This window comes from Myxocyprinus asiaticus, chromosome 5, assembly GCF_019703515.2.
Source record: "Myxocyprinus asiaticus isolate MX2 ecotype Aquarium Trade chromosome 5, UBuf_Myxa_2, whole genome shotgun sequence".
Lineage (NCBI taxonomy): Eukaryota > Metazoa > Chordata > Actinopteri > Cypriniformes > Catostomidae > Myxocyprinus > Myxocyprinus asiaticus.
The window spans coordinates 49,274,942-49,291,926 of NC_059348.1; the positions used below are offsets into that span (position 1 = coordinate 49,274,942).

The 16,985-nt window shown below is 37.4% G+C and overlaps 1 protein-coding gene and 1 non-coding gene across 2 annotated transcripts in view; one reads left to right on the plus strand and one right to left on the minus strand.

The window, feature by feature from the left end:
• Positions 1–7,538: 7,538 nt before the first annotated feature.
• trnag-ccc (transfer RNA glycine (anticodon CCC)) lies at positions 7,539–7,609 on the minus strand. The gene has a single exon. It is a non-coding gene; the product is annotated as a tRNA-Gly (tRNA).
• Positions 7,610–8,088: 479 nt separating this feature from the next.
• Positions 8,089–16,985, plus strand: part of acsl3b (acyl-CoA synthetase long chain family member 3b) — a 40,994-nt gene continuing 32,097 nt past the window's right edge. Inside the window, exon 1 of the mRNA XM_051698290.1 lies at positions 8,089–8,278. The gene's annotated coding sequence lies outside the window, so the exon portion shown is untranslated. The remainder of the gene's footprint in view (positions 8,279–16,985) is intronic.

The window sequence follows — 16,985 nt, forward strand, 5'->3', positions numbered from 1 at the left end:
CAATGGTAATTTGTTATAAATTTACAGTAACCACAAAATTAACCATGGTTACTATATTACAGCCATATTACTGTTTAACATACATTAAAACTATGGTTTCTGCCAAAAAAAAAAAAAAAAAAAAAAATCTTACAATGCATTATTTTTAAGTCTGTATCTTGTGGCAAAAATATTGGCATATAATACAGGAATGTAACTTTAGGTATGCAGTAGACCTGTTAAAGAATCATGAAAAGACAGACCATAATAAAAAAACACACATAATGTATGTTACACAAAAACAACAGATTAAAACTGTAGAAACGCCTTAAAGAATAACAGAACTTGACAGAGAACCTGAATGCATTATTTAGTTTGAGAGAGAACAGTGTAAAACTAAGACTTGAGAGCACATAAGTATGTCAAAGAATTTAAAGGAATATTCTGTGTTCAATACAAGTTAAGCTCAATCGAAAAACAGCAGTTGTGGAATAATGTTCATTACCACAAAAAATATTTTCAAATCGTCCGTCCTTTTCTTTAAAAAAGCAAAAATGGAGGTTACAGTAAAACACTTACAATAGATGTGAATGGGGCCATTTTTATTTAGGGTTTTCAGACAGAAATGTGAAGCTTATAATTTTATAAAAGTACTTACACTTATTCTTCTGTTAAAACTCATGTATTATTTGAGCTGTAAAGTTGCTGAAATAGTAATTTTTACAGTCATTTTAGGGTTTGTTTACAATACTTCATCATGGCAACAAAGTTGTAAAATTGGCCATAACTTTACACAGAAATGTTTAGTAAATGATTGTATCACACTAAAATCATGTTAACACATATTGTTTATGTCTTGTGGCTATACTTTTGAAACAGTGAGTATTTTAGCTTTTACGGATTGGTCCCTTTCACTTTCATTGTAAGGGGGGGCAAGTCAAAACACAATTTTTTGTGGTAATCAGTATTATTCCACAAATGCTGTCGACTGAGTTTTACATCTGGTGAGAAAAAATTAAGAATATATCAATAATATAATTAAATAATAATAATAATAATAATAATAATAATTATTATTATTATTATTATTATTATTATTATTAATTAATAATAATAATAATAATAACAATAATAGTTAAATAGGCTTATCCGAGGCATACTTTATATATAGGAGCTATAGCCTAAATGTAAGAGAGTTACATTTTTTTAATTTGTTTTGAAGCACTTCCGGTTTAAACCACGCCCACATCTGGTTCTATCCGAATACAAATACATTTGTAGATAATTTTGTCATAGTAACAGATACAGATAATGGCTTTGCTGCACATCCATAGTTACTACAATTTTACTACAGTAATACAGTGATGCAATCTACTCACAAGCGATGCCGAGCCGCAGGAATGAGTGCGATCGACAGACCCCTCTTCCGGATCAATTTCATCATTTACTCAATCTCATCATTTACTCACCGTCATGCCATTGCAGATGTGTATGACTTTCTTTCTTTAGCAGAACACAAATAAAGCATTTTATGAGAATATCTCAGCTCTGTAGGTCCTTACAATGCAAGTTAATGGTGATCAGACCTTTGTAGCTACAAAAATCACATAAAGGAAACATAAAACTAATCCATAAGACTCCAGTGGTTAAATCCATATCTTCAGAAGCAATATAAAAGGTATATTAAGTTTACTAGATATCTGGTGTCCTCTAGTAAACATAAAAGCACTTTATGCATTCGCTACACTAAATAAAACCATGAAGCCCTTTGTAATGCCTCCAAACCTTTTACAAAAGCTAGTGATCAACAATCCAGGGTTCAAAAGAAATTGCCCCACATTTTCAGAGGGGAGTTTAATCAAACAAAGTGTGCTTTTTAAGCTCATCTACATATGCCAAAACAAGCCATATCTGTTTTGGGATTGCGTTGGTCAACCACAGTGGCTGCTCTCTCCTGGACTGCCCTCTTTTTTGTTAAGAGTCTGCCCACTGTGGCCCTGACCAGCTCTAAAAGAGTCACTGGAACAAAGCAGGTATTTGTTTCAAGGGAGTGTTTTTTTTTTTTTTTTTTTTTTTGGATGAGACTTAGAGGTCTTGAGTTAAAATCACCCCCTTTTGAGGTCATTCAAAATCTTCCTCTCTCCATGGCTCGGACTGGCCATAAACACAGCCACTTCAGTGCCCTCAGAACAAAAGGGCAGGAAGAATGCAGGCAACTGCAGGAACGGCAGGCCCACTGGGTAGGATAGACAACATGCTGTCTCAGACCAGGAGGAGGGAGTCTGTTTTAGCCAGTTTGCTAGGCTTAGAGTTAAAGATTATCTTTGAAATTTGCACCCCTACTCTCTTACTCACTCTCCCTCTGCCTCTCGTTCTATCTCTAGAGAGTGCAGTTTGATGAGTCCTAGAGAAGATCCTCTTTGATGACAGAGAAGGATCTTTTTGTTCTCTAATTGTTCTCTGGTCTTAAGCATTTTAAGCCAAACTGGACCTCAAAGAGAGGTTGTGCTAAAGCTCTGGTCTCAGTGGATGCATTCTCCCCAATGAACAGACAGGAATCTGACCTCATATCTTTCAAACCGCTTGTTCAGTTACAAAGTTCACAGTCTCTCACAAGTGGGACTTCAGTATGGTTCACTTTCACTGCAGGCAACCTTAAAGGAATAGTTCACCCAAAAATGAAAATTCTCTCATCATTTAATTACCCTCATGCCATCCCAGATTTATATGACTTTCTGTATTTTGCAGAACACAAAATATATATATATATATTGTTTAAATATCTCAGCTCTGTAGGTCCATACATTGCAATTGATGGTGACCAAAATTTTGAAGCTCCAAAAATCACATAAAGGCAGCATAAAAGTAATCAATAAAACTCAAGTGGTTTAATCCATGTCTGCTGAAGTGTTCCAGTTGGTTTTGGGTGAGAACAGACTAAATACATTTTGACATCAGCAGTCTCTTTGATCATGATTTCAAGCTCGATTACACTTCCAAGCGTCATCTAGTGCTCTGTGTCAAGCACTAGGAGGTGTAATCAAAGTCCCTTCCAAGGCAAGTCAGTCCACTCGGCTGAAAATCTTTGGAATGGACTCGGGCAGGCTGAGCAGCTATTTTTATGTAAACAAGCAGCATACAAGTACAGTTACTAACTTCTTGAACGAGAAAGAACGAAATCTCCAAAACATTTGGTCAAGATTACGATCAAAGAACATATTTAAAATCAGCAGTAAAATCTGACAACACTGTTATCATATCATGGCGGGTGTGTGGAGAGAGAGATGCGCGTGCCGTTATATGTTGGAGAGCCGGTATTTGTCTCCGGCAATGTGCGCGCAATCTCCGCCGGGTGATCTCCGAACATCGTAGCACTATCAGGGGTATTGATCTATCTCTCTTGTGCCATCCACAGTGGCTGGGCCCCTGAAAGCTGTCCCCCTTTTCCACCCTTATGGGCGGCCCTGGCCGTTGGGTGTTCCAATGTATCCCATTCCTTTTTGGTGGTGCATCCCTGCTAAATAGTATCTGGTTGAAATCGACCTTGAAATCACAATGGTCCCTAGAGTCCAAAATGCCAAGATGTACAGTGAAAAAGGAGTTACATTTTAGTCTTTTCTCACCAAACATTGATTATATTGCTTCAGAAGACATGAAATAAACCACTGGAGTTTAATGGATTACTTTTATGCTGCATTTATGTGCTTTTTGGGGCTTCAAAGTTTTGCTCACCATCCACTTGCATTGTATGGACCTACAGAGCTGGCTCTTGAGAATTATATCCTTAATGTGGTTTAACTTAACTACATGTGTGTCTCTGGCAACAACAAACAGACAAATAAGTGGTACTTCCTACGGTGCAACATGATCACACAGGAAGTCAACATGTTGCTGCCGAATGTTCCAGTACTCTGACATCGACCCCATTCTGCCGAGTTACTGACAAGCACTATTTCCCATCAGATATTTTTGCATCAATTCAAATAAATTTACCTTTTCCTTTAGTGCTACTCATAGCCTGTTGCATGATCAGCCTCAGAAACACAGGTACTTGTCCCATGGAAACCAGGAAGTAATTGCGTTCACGTCAACAATAATGAGCATGATTAGGAGGTTGTATTTTCCCTTTAAGATTACATTTTTACTTGTCCCTCCTTTTCTTTAAATAAAGCAAAACTGAAGGCTACAGTGAGGCATTTACAATGGAAGTGAATGGGGCCAGTGTTTGGAGGGTTTAAAGTCAGAAATGTGAAGCTTGTAATTTTTATAAAAGCTCATATATTAATTCTTCTCTTAAAAGTTGTGCGTAACATAGGTTGAAAAGTTGTTGTTTTTACAGTCATTTAAGGGTTAACAGTGTTGTTATCATTGCAAAAAAGTTCAAAAATGTATATATAACTTTTACGTCTTTTTAAGACTGTTTATGTCTTGTGGCTACTTCTGAAACCGTGAATATTTTAACGTTTATGGATTGGCCCCGTTCACTTCTATTGTAAGTGCCTCACTGTAACCCAGATTTTTGCTTTTTCTAAAGAAAAGAAATTAATTTTTGTGGTAATCAGTATTACACCATGAATGCTGTCAACTGAGCTTAACTTGTATTGAACCCATAATATTCCTTTATGGACAAAATTTGTCTATAAACCTGGAAAGATCTGAACACTTAACACTGACCTCTTAGTTTAGAGCCTGTGTATCTCACTAATTAAATACTTCAGTCTTCAAACATTGTTAAAGGGAAACTAACTCATGTACAACTCTATGCACACACCTAGTCAGTAACAGACACATTGACACACACACACACACAACACACACCAATATACTCGCAGCTTCAGGCCACTAAAGAAGAACAGAAGGCTTGTTCCCTTGTGTTGTCCAGACAGTAATCATCACATTTGACACACATATGACAAAGAAAAGATGAAAGCATTTTTCAGCAGATTGCATCTGCCCTCTAGCATCACACACTCTCCATCTCATACTTAAGACCTCATAGAGACCAGTGCAGAAGTGGTCAGTGTTGCTGTTAGTGTCTGTTGTACTTGTATTTAAGTGTGGGATGTTGGTCGTAGATTATTGTGAAAAGGGCAACTCTAACCTGAAGCATCAGAGAGGGCACAAAACAAGATAAGACAGCAAACAGAAGCTCATCAAAATATTTTTTCTCCTTTCTCTGTTACTCACCCAATTTTCTTAACCTCCAGGTTTTTGTCAGTTGGAACACATTTAAATATATATATATATATATATATATATATATATATATATATATATATATATATACATACATACATACATACATATATATATATCAGTAACCTCCACATAACCTGCACATAACCTCCACATGTTATGTGCAGGCTATGTGTTGTACTTAATGTATATATATATATACATTAAGTACAACACATAGCCTGCACATAACATGCAAAAACAAAAAAAAAAAAGTTTTGTCTGAACAGTACATTTAAAGTGAGTTTGTGTGTTTAGGTTTGGTATATTGTGACAATGATACTGAGCCACAGGCAGACATGGAAATGACATGTACAAGGCTGAAAGGTGCACTTATTTGTGTTCAGGCTTAAGTGTGTGTAATCAGACACCGCTGAACATACGACAAGAGCACTAAAGGTTAAGTGGCTGTGATGAGAGATGAAGTAGCACAGAATGCACATGAACACTTCTACACCTTATGGTGAGCTCCCATATGCTTCTATTGTTCTTACATTACTGTAAGATAATTATAATGACAACACTCTAACCCTACCCCTTAAAGGATTAGTTTACCCTAAAATGAAAATTCTCTCATCATTTACTCACCCTCATGTCATCCCAGATGTGCAGAATTTATGCAGAACACAAACAAAGCTTTTTGAAAGAATATCTCAGCTCTGTAGGTCCATACAATGCAAGTGAATGGTGACCAAAAAGCTCCAAAAAGCACAGAAAGGCAGCATAAAAGTAATTCATAAGCTCCAGTGGTTTAATTCATGTCTTTTAGTGCGATCTAATCGATTTTGGGTGAGAATAGAAATACAACTTTTTTTTTTACTGCACATCTTGCCATTGCAGTCTCTAGGCATGAACATGCTTTCAAGCTCGATTACATTTCCTCTTACATTTCCTTAAAATCATGATCTTGCCTAGAGACTGCTGATGTCAAGATTTATAGGGAAAATGAGTTATATTTTGGAATGTTTTTGTCACCTAAAACCAATAAGATCGCTTTAGAAGATATGGATGAAACCACTGGAGTTTGGATGTATGGATTAGGCCTACCTTTATATGGCATTTATGAGCTTTTTGGAAATTCAAAAATGCTTCAAAATTTTGGTCACCATTCATTTGCATTTTGTGGACATACAGAGCTGAGATATTCTTCTAAAAATCTTCTTTTCAGTTCTGCAGAAGAAAGAAAGTCATCTGGGAAAGTGTGAGGGCGAGTAAATAATGAGATCATTTTCATTTTTGGATGAACTATCTCTTTAAGGACAACTTTTAGAATAAAGTTTTTACACTATTTGTATGATCATTGTGTGGACATTTTCAGAAATGTGGTCCTCACAGTATAAGCACACACAATCCCTTTATTCCTACTATGTACTCTCTAATAAAAATGCACAAATATATAAACACAGAAGTACAACTCTCATTTCGTTGAGATGTTTGACCTTACAGGCTCCTATTAAACTAGTTGTTAGGAACATAGAATAGAATAGAATAGAATAGAATAGAGCATTTGCAAACACAGTGTGGGTGACTTTTAGACCTTGAAAAAAGGAGCCATTTGAGAGATTACTAAGCAATTTGTAGACTCATTGCTGATCCTTACATTTAAAATTTAGGTTTCACAGATCCATTACCAAAAAAAAAAAAAAAAAAAAAAACAACAGCAATAAAATATTTATAGCTAATATACTGTATAATACTGTATATGCATAACTTATGGTTATTGTCCACATTTTGTTGGCCCCATCTGCTCTATATGGGGAACCTTATTTTAAAACTTTGTTGCTAATTGTGATCTTCTGATGGTGTTCTGGGCACAAAACTTAATTTCAAAATCACTGGCAATTCACTTCAAAATCCTAAGATTGTGGGGAAAGTGACTCATGCAGTAAGTACACTGTTCATTATGCTGCTGCCTTGGAGGGAAGCTTTGTTTGTTATTTCTCACATTATGAATGTTTCAGATTTGTAATGATATTAGATGGGGAATTGACACTTTGTGAACTAGGCCTGTATCAGTCCATCTGTTTTTCTGGGTTACAACTGCACTCATTGTGTATTGGTGTGCAATTTAAAAACAATGTGAAATAAATCCCTTTATATTAATAATGCATAAACTGTAGCCCTACATCATCTTTAATTATTTGCATTTTAATTTTCATAATTTATTGCATTTTCTCTGATTCATACATCATTGAAAATGTCTGGCTGCTAATTCACCACAGTTTCCCAAATGTGCATATCGAAGCAATTTTTTATGTCTGTTGCATTTACCTGGATTTATCAAATCTGCTTTTATGTGATATAAAGATTTTTTCAAAACGCAGTGCGCCGCCCGGGAATCGAACCCGGGTCGCAAGAATGGGAATCTTGCATGATACCACTACACCAGCGGCGCTGATAATAAGCGAGGAAGATCCCACCCATTGAAATATCAGCTTAAGATATTCGCATAAAAATTTCAAGATGTCTGAGCAGCATCAAGTAATCTGTATGCACTAAAGTGAGAGAAAATTTGACACTACTTTGCCATAAACTAAACAGGAATCTACTGGAGAAAATGTAAATCAAAGCAGCTAGCAGTTCGGGGCGCTGCAGCACAGCTTTGATCGAACAAACAAGATAATTAATGACAACAGTCACTGATATATATCACAAATTACCGCTGACTCTAAAATACAATTCAAACGACCACATGTGATACTCAAATATAAACAAATATCTTCAATAACTTTCATTAAAAAAAAAATATATCATGACCGCTGGTAACCCCGGCGTGACGTCAGGTCAGCCTTCAACACGCGCCACCCAGACTCAGCCAATGGGAGCGCAGAGAAGCCGTGGCCCTGCCATGACAACGCTTTCCATCACTTCCGGGCGAGTGCGACGACACCGGCGCGACCGCAACATACAACGACCCAGAAAATAATCATAAAAAAGACTGTTATCGTTGTATATTTACCGTGTTAAATATCTAAAATCCACCTGCAACAAATGTTTTCCACACCCTTTTAAATGGGATGTTTAGAGTCTGACTGAAGCAGCGGGATTGTTTGGGAGGAATCAGGTGAGTGTTGATTGTCTGTATGTGTTGTTGTGTGGTGCAAATGCGCGCGTGAGGATTGATTTACATGTTAAAGACACACATATATAGAGAAGCGCCAGACGATGGTTGGTTAGTTATTACTCATGTATGAAGATGGTTTGCATGGTCTGACAGCTCTCAGCAGCCGGAGGAATGTAAGATGTGGATGGCATCGCATTCCAGCGTTGAACCTGATCATCTCTTCTCAGGCCTGTTATGCTCACGAGCAGAAATGATGTATACATACATACATACATACATGCATGCATATACTGTATGTATATATATATATATATATATATATATATATATATATATTATAAACATTTTCTAATATATTAGTTCAAACGTCTGAATCCACTTGTGACTATGCTTTCATTTTCACTTGTCACAGGGATATTTCACCCAAAAATGAAAATTCTCTCATCATTTACATACCCTCATGCCATCCCAGATGTGTATGCTTTTCTTCTTCTGCTGAACACAAATAAAGATTTTTAGAAATGATCTCAGCTCTGTAGGTCCATACAATGCAAGAATTGGTGGTCAGAAATTTGAAGCTCCAAAAATCACAAAGTCAGCATTAAAGTAATCCATAAGCCTTCAGTAGTTCAATCAATGCCTTCAGAAGCAATGTGATATGTGTGGGTGAGAAACAGATCTATATGTAAGTCCTTTATTACTATAAATCATCAGTGGCAATATGCACAAAGCATGCAAATTGCCAAAAACAAATGAAAAATAATGTGAAAGTGAAAATGGAGATTTACAGTAAAAAAGGACGTAAATGTGTATCTGTTTCTCACCCACACCTATCATATCGCTTCTGAAGACGTGGATTTAACAACTGGAGTTGTTTATATTACTTTTATGCTACCTTTATGTGCTTTTTGGAGCATCAAATATCTGGCCACAATTCACTTGCATTGTACAGAGCTGAGATATTCTTCTAAAAATCTTAATTTGTGTTCTGCAGAAGAAAGAATGTCATACACATCTGGGATGGCATGAGGGTGAGTAAATAATGAGAGAATTATAAGTTTTGGGTGAACTATCCCTTTATGCACATTTATGCTTATAAATACACTCTAAACACATTTCTGCTGCCATGACCATGCACGCTTGCATAAACACACATTCACACTAACCACATTAGTGCTCTTATGTCCTAATCACACACTAATGTCTCTGTCTCTCACACACTCAAACAAAAACACACGTACACTAATCTCACATCCACACATGATTTCTCAGCTCTGATTCTACTCTGTTTGATGGAAAGGCAGATGTCAGAGCAGTCTATTTTATCATCGAAAGATGTGTTGTGTGAATTAGATTACCGAGCTGTATGCTGGTGGCATGGAACTGTAGTTTTGTTTTGGGTGATTGGTAAAACAGTAGGTTGAATTTGTTTGAGATTATCCCTGCAGATTATGGGTACTATGGTTTGGAGGTTACCAGTAATTATTAGATGCCTGCCAGTGCCAATGCACTTGTGTTGGAAGTGTTTGAATGGTCATCATGCAGCTACATAAAGTTAATTTATGAGACTACAGAACTTTCATTTATAAGTAGTCTTTTTTGGCAGAGATTGGTTTTGGTGGCCTGGCTACTGTATATGCCATATGTCATAATGCGTAACTATTTTAAAAGCTATACACACTTTAACATTCCAGATGTCTATGGATCTAACAGATTGTACACAAAGATTTTGAGGTCTTGATAAGTGTAAACATCAGGGGAGTTTATACAGTTATTGACTGAATATAATCATATATGCATTTATGTGATACATCCAATGTCAGTTACTCTTAATTTTCTTTAGGTAGTTTAAATCCTGGTTTTATTTACCACCCACGTGCATTAGTTGTTTTCTTCTGCTCACGTAAGCGATAATTTACGTGTGGGTAAATTTTGGATAGTTTGCCCAAAAATTAAAATTCTGTTAAAATGTATTAATTTACTAACTCGCATATTTTTCCAAACCCATGTTTGGCTTTGTTTCTTCCATGGAACATAAAATGAAATATTTTGCATGGTGTCCAAGCTGCTCTTTTTCCATATAAATGACCAGTGGCTGTCCAAAGTAAGACATTTTATTTTTATTTTTGGGTGATATATCCATTTAACACCATAAATGGTCCTAATGAGATTCCACGTGTTTTACAGAGCGTTCAGTGCCATGGTACGTATTCAATGACAATATTAAAAAAAAAAAAAAAAACCCTGGAGGGACGATACAACATTCAATATTACAATGCGAAACCTGAAACTAACTGTGATGCCTTCAGGACTCCCATAGTGCAATAATGTATAAATATGTCATGTACATATGTAAATGCACTCATAACTGTACATACCCTTACCTTGCACATAAATTACCACTTTCACATGTGCATACACCATTCTATGTTATATGCCCTATTTTTTTGTATGTCTTTATATATATATATATATATATATATATATATACAGTGTCTCACTGTAATATTCTGTGTGCATTTGCTTGTTTTTTGTTCCTATCACCCAAAAAATTCCTTGTGTACATGAGCACACTTGGCATTAAAGCTCATTATGATTCTGATCTTTCACAAATGCTGATTTAATAGTTTTGAGATGTTTTCAGGTTTATACAATATGAAGTCATGTCTAAATCTCCATAAGGGCTGCTCACTGGGATTGCAATTTTGTGTCTGCCTGCATGCTCTTCCCATTGTTTTTCTATGTAAACATGTGCTAGACAGATGTCTTTGACCGCTGTGCATCTTCAAGCTGTTTATTCGGGTAAAAAAAACAAAAAACTTAAAGTGCATTTTGTTAATTTGTTGCACTGTATCTGGCATTTTTTTTTAGCTCAAGAATGCATTTGGTCTGAACAGCCCCTTTGAATGCACCTAATGGCACTTTTCCACTGCACGTTACGGTTCGACTCGACTCGACTCTGCTTGCTTTACTTTTCTGAGCTTGCTTTTCCACTGCAGTCTAGTACCGCCTCAACGTGGGTGGGATTATAGGCTGATCGTCATAGTTGTGCCGCCTCTACTGCCGTGATATCATCTTAAACGCGACATAAACATTACTGACCATAAACAATAGCGCGACCGCTAGCTGTTAGCTCATTGTGCTGCATAAAGCAGTTGTTGCATGGTGATTTTACACAAGTGTAACAGTTAAATTGGTCTGGTTGTTTTAGAAGCAAGCTTTCCAGTAGCTGGTCAACTAAATAAAGTGAAGCTTTCAAGCAGAATATAGATTTAACATAACAAAACGTACCATCCTCCATCGTGGACTCCAACAGCGCCGTGGCCGAGTCCAGGGCACTCTCCCTCCCATTGCTTGCCAGTCTATTACCATAGATAGCGTCTATTTGGTCGAACCACTTCCACTTTCTTCTGTTTGAACCACTCCATCTGTTGTGGTCCTTGATGGTTCTGTAGTCACTTTTTACGTTTTTTTAACTTTTCCCTACATTGTTGGTAGGTCCAGTGGTAGCCATGTGCGGCCAACAGCTGAGACACTTCCTGAAAGACTTTTTCGTTTTGCGTCGTTTCGTTCGTCGCTAACGAGAGGAATATCTGCACCCTGTTTATTGACCACAGCGTGGTTTTGCGCACAGACATTTCTTTTTACAGTTCGAAAGTCACGTGAACAAATGATACTGCTATCGCTTGTGCTAAATTTAAAACTAGAGGGTTGATGTCCCGTGTCGCAAATCCAGTGATGCTGGTCGTGACTATTCTCTCTGACCACTCAGTGATCTGCAGGGTTTTGATGTCACATTTAGTATCGGCTTGGCTCACTTGGAACCTCGATCGAGATGGTTCCAAAAAAATTACCAGGTACCAGGTACTATCCACAGTGCAAAACCCCCAAAAAGCGAGCAGAGTCGAGTCGAGCTGTACTGTGCAGTGGAAAAGCCCCATAAGATTGTAGCAGAATTGGGTAGTATCGGGTACTTAACAGTTCTTGAGTGTGAATAATTTGTACATTCCCTTTGGGCTGGATTCTCCATGATTCTCCCTAGTTTGGGTGCATGAATGAGTTTGTAATAGAAATGTCTTTTTTTTTTTCACACCCTGTATAGGGTTGCCAGTAGACAATGGACCAGCATAAAGGGTCCAATCACGCCCAAACTGCTCTAGTGATGTTTAACGTGGATTATGGGTAATGAATGATAGGGCTCTTATTAGTAATCCAGGTGGGTGTGTCTGAAAGACCAGCTACAACTGAGAGATACTCCTGTTCCTTCAGTTCGGCATGCATTTTATGACACATGGTGAGCCGCAGAACAAAGGGTGTGCACTCGCTGTCTGTGTTTTTGTGTGGGGGAGTTTGAGCACTAGAAGAAAAGGGAACAGATCTCTCTCCAAACTGGTTTTGTTTTCAGTTTGATTCCCTGATGTTAGTAGTTACTCAACCCTTCCTCCATGACCGGTTCCTCCTCTGGCACCCACCTCATAATACTATGACTACATTTGGAGCCAGCAGACAGGTTCATCATTGCCCTTCAAGGCTATAGGATATGCTTTGTTTTAGTATACTTTGTATACTCACCGTTCTGTCTCGTGCACAGTTTTTTTTTCTTCTTCTTCTTCTTCTCCCCTTTTCTCCCCAGTTTGGAATGCCCAATTACCAATGCGCTCTAAGTCCTCATGGTGGCATAGTGACTCACCTCAATCTGGGTGGCAGAGGACGAATCTCAGTTGCCTCCGTGTCTGAGACCGTCAATCCGTGCATCTTATCACATAGCTTGCTGAGTGCGTTACCGCAGAGACCTAGCACTTGCGGAGGCTTCACGCTAATCTCTGCGGCATCCACGCGCAACTCACCACCTGCCCCACCGAGAGCGAGAACCACATTATGGTGACCACGAGGAGGTTAACCCAATGTGACTCTACCTACCCTAGCAACCGGGCCAATTGTTTGCTTAGGAAGCCTGACGAGTCACTCGGCACGCCCTGGATTCGAGTCTCGTGCACAGTTAAGAGCTCAGCCTTTCAAAGTATACTCCGCAAGCCCAAATAGTTTGACGCATGCACAGTACGACTGCTTTGTGATACTCTTATAGCACAATCAATGGCAGGCGCATGCGCCAACAACACACAAAGATGCAGACTGTCCATGTGTCTAGAAAGTAGGTTGTACACGGACTCTGTGGATCTGAGCTGATGAAGGAATTTGTGTCGCATGCACTGTGTGTGAGACATACCTGCACATGGAAAACCAAACTATACTTTGGCCTTAAGCTTGAGCAATAGTAATAGTGATGCATGTTGTCGCAGTGCAGGTGAGTTTGGATCAGGTTGCTAAAGGGAGATGATGCTTGATACCATAGTTTGGATGAAGATCTTCACTGCAATGGCATCATCTCAAATGACTTTCTAGTAAACAACTGCACATCAAATGCACTAGGTCATCTCATTTAGCGCTATTATTACCTGCACTAAACCTGTTTTGGAAATAATATTGAAAAAGTGAATAATACACTGAAACTACTAGAGAGAGAGAGAGAGAAATGTATTATATGGTTATTTTGGTCCTATAGCACATTTGTTAAAGGAATAGTTCACCCAAAAATGAAAAAGTAAATCAGTATCATTTACTCTCCCTTGAAGATTTTTAGAAGAATATCTCCGCTCTGTCGTTCCTCACCATGCAAGAGAATGGGTACCAACATTTTGAAGCTCCAAAAGCACATAAAGGCAGCATAAAAGTAATCCAAATGACTCCAGATGTTAAATCCATGTCTTCAGAAGTGATATGATTGGTGTGGGTGAGAAACAGATGAATATTTAAGTCCTTTTTTACTACCAATCTCCATTTTCACTTTCACATTCTTCTTTTGTTTTTGACGATTCACATTCTTCATGCATATCGCCACCTACTGGGAAGGGAGTATAATTTATAGTAAAAAAGGACTTTAATATTCATCTGTTTCTCACCCACACCTATCATATAACTTCAGAAGACATTGATTTAACCACTGGAGTCATATGGATTACTTTTATGCTGCCTTTATGTGCTTTTTGGAACTTTAAAGTTCTGGCCACCAGCTACGTGCATTGTGAGGACCTACAGAGCTGAAATATTCTTCTAAATGTCTTCGTTTGTGCTCAGCAGTAGAAAGTTATACACATCTGGGTTGTCATGTGGGTAAGTGATGAGAGAATTTTTGGGGGAACTATCCCTTTAATCGTTTATTAATTTAGAAGACATTTATGCATTTGGAAGTTAGTAATATATTCTCATCCCTAGGGCCCAGTTAAATCAATTTTATTTTTTTCCAAATTCAGTTTTATTTTTTTCCCCAAATTCTGTGATTTCCTTTTTGTTTTCTCTGAAATCTGTATTTGACAGTTTAATTCAATTTTATCAGCAAAGTGGTGTCTAATGAAATGAATTCATTAAAACTTCAAATGAAAAATCTAGTCTAATGAAAATAGAACAATTAATGTTATTATTGATATATTATTATTAGTAGTAGTAGTACAATGAATATTACATAACTATACAGTAGAGATATATTTCTGTCATTTAGTTTTTTTTATGCATCGGTTTATATCAAGCTTTTATTTTGGTGGAAAAACATAGTCAATCCCTTTATATTTCTGTGTTTTTGAGGGTAGTTTCTCACCTTCAGAAAAGCCAGCTTTTCTTAAGCTAAAGCTAGTCTGCGCTTACCGAAATTTGAAGTACTGCCCCAGTGGCCAAAGCAGGAAGGTTTTTGAGGTTTTTGAACGTAAGGGCACATTTAAGCTCCAGTTTCTAGGTGAAATGGTCACAGAGGGGGAAAAAAAGCAAGTAGCGAGTTTTTATTTTTTAGCTGTAAGTAATGCAATGCAGTGAAGAGGAATGCCTATTTTATTAGCTCTATCCCCAAACCCCAACCCTAAACCTAACCATCAGTGGAGCAAAAATGTAATGTTAAAGGGAAAATGGAACCTCTTGAATCACGCTCGTCACTGATTGCACGAACATGATTACTTCCTGGTTTCAAAGTGTGAGGAGAACCTGGGTCTTTCATATAGCTGAAGCAACGCAGTCGCATCATAGGAAAGGTAAAACACACTTGAACAGATGCAAAAATGTCTGATGGAAGATGACACTTGTCAGTAACTGAGCATAATGGCTGATGTCAGGGTACTGGAACATTCGGAAACAACATGCTGATTTCCCGTGTGATCATATTGCATAAGCAGATCCCTACATGGCCCAGTGTGATTATTAAACTGGCAAAAGGCAGAGATTTAATTAATTAAATATATAACGTGTATGTGCTGCACAATTCAAAGTGAATGAGCGCTTTGCTCTCTGTCATCGGCCACACACACACACACACACACAAGTCAAGTGATGCTCATGATGTGGTGTTTTCATTAATAATCTCACTAGGACATATCACAATTTCTAATTTGATTAATTGTGCACTCAAACCTTAATTTTTATCCCAAATTTGTCGAATTTTGTGACATTCTGTGTTTTGTAGTTAATTCCATTCCATTCTTTGGGGGGGGGGGGGGGGGATTAGTGAACGTTGTAGTATGTCTACATAGTACAATGAACTTGTTTTGAAAATGCACAATTAGTTTTTCAGCACTTTGAAAAGTTCTTCAGTAGTTCCTGTTGCTATATGTGAATTGCAATTTAAGTCTAAATGTTTAGAAATCGACCGGTTATCAGAGGCAAGAGGAGCAGTATATATTTTATTTTATTTATTTATTTATTTATTTTTTTTGTGGAAGTTTAGCCTATAGAATTAACACTTTTAATTTTTTTTTTAAATTAAACACAGCAATGATGGATCATGTTTTTCCGAGAGAGAGAGAGAGAGAGAGAGAGAGAGTCTTTGCCTCTTGTTTTCTGCAATTGTGCAAGAGAGTTTCATCCTTTCATAAGGAAGAGCTGATATGATCATATATTGACATTGTGATTCTTTTTCTCATGATACTTTAGATCCTTCTATTAAAGTAGTAGTTTACCCAAAAACGAATATTCTCTCATCATTTGCGCACTCTCATGCCATCCCAGATGTGTGACTTTGTTTCTTTTGCAGGACACAAATTAAGATTTTTTGAAGAATATCTCAGCTCTTTAGGTCAATACAATGCAAGTAAATGCTGTCCAGAACTTGAAGCTCCAAAAAGCACATAAAGGCAGCCTAAAAGTATTCCACAAGACTCCAGTGGTTAAATCCATGTCTTCAGTAGCGATATGATAGGTGTGGGTGAGAAACAGATCAATATTTAAGTCCTTTTTTTCTATAAATCTCCACCTTAAACCAGCCCCGCCTATTAGGTGGCGATATGCACAAAGAATGTGAATCGTCAAAAAACATAAGAAGAATGTTGAAGTGAAAGTGGAGACTTTTGAAAAAGGATTTAAATATTGATCTGTTTCTCACCCACACCTATTATATAGTTTCTGAATACATGGATTTAACCACTGAAGTCGTATGGGTTACTTTTATGCTGCATTTATGAGCTTTTTGGAGCTTCAAAGTTCTGGTCAACATTGAATTGCATTGTATGGACCTACAGAGCTGAGATATTCAAAAAATATTTGTTTGTGTTCTGCAGAAGAAAGAAAGTCATACACATGGGATGGCCTGAGGGTGAGTAAATGATGAGAGAATCTTCATTTTTGTGTGAACAATTCCTTTTAATATTTTATGTGTGCATTCATGCAATTT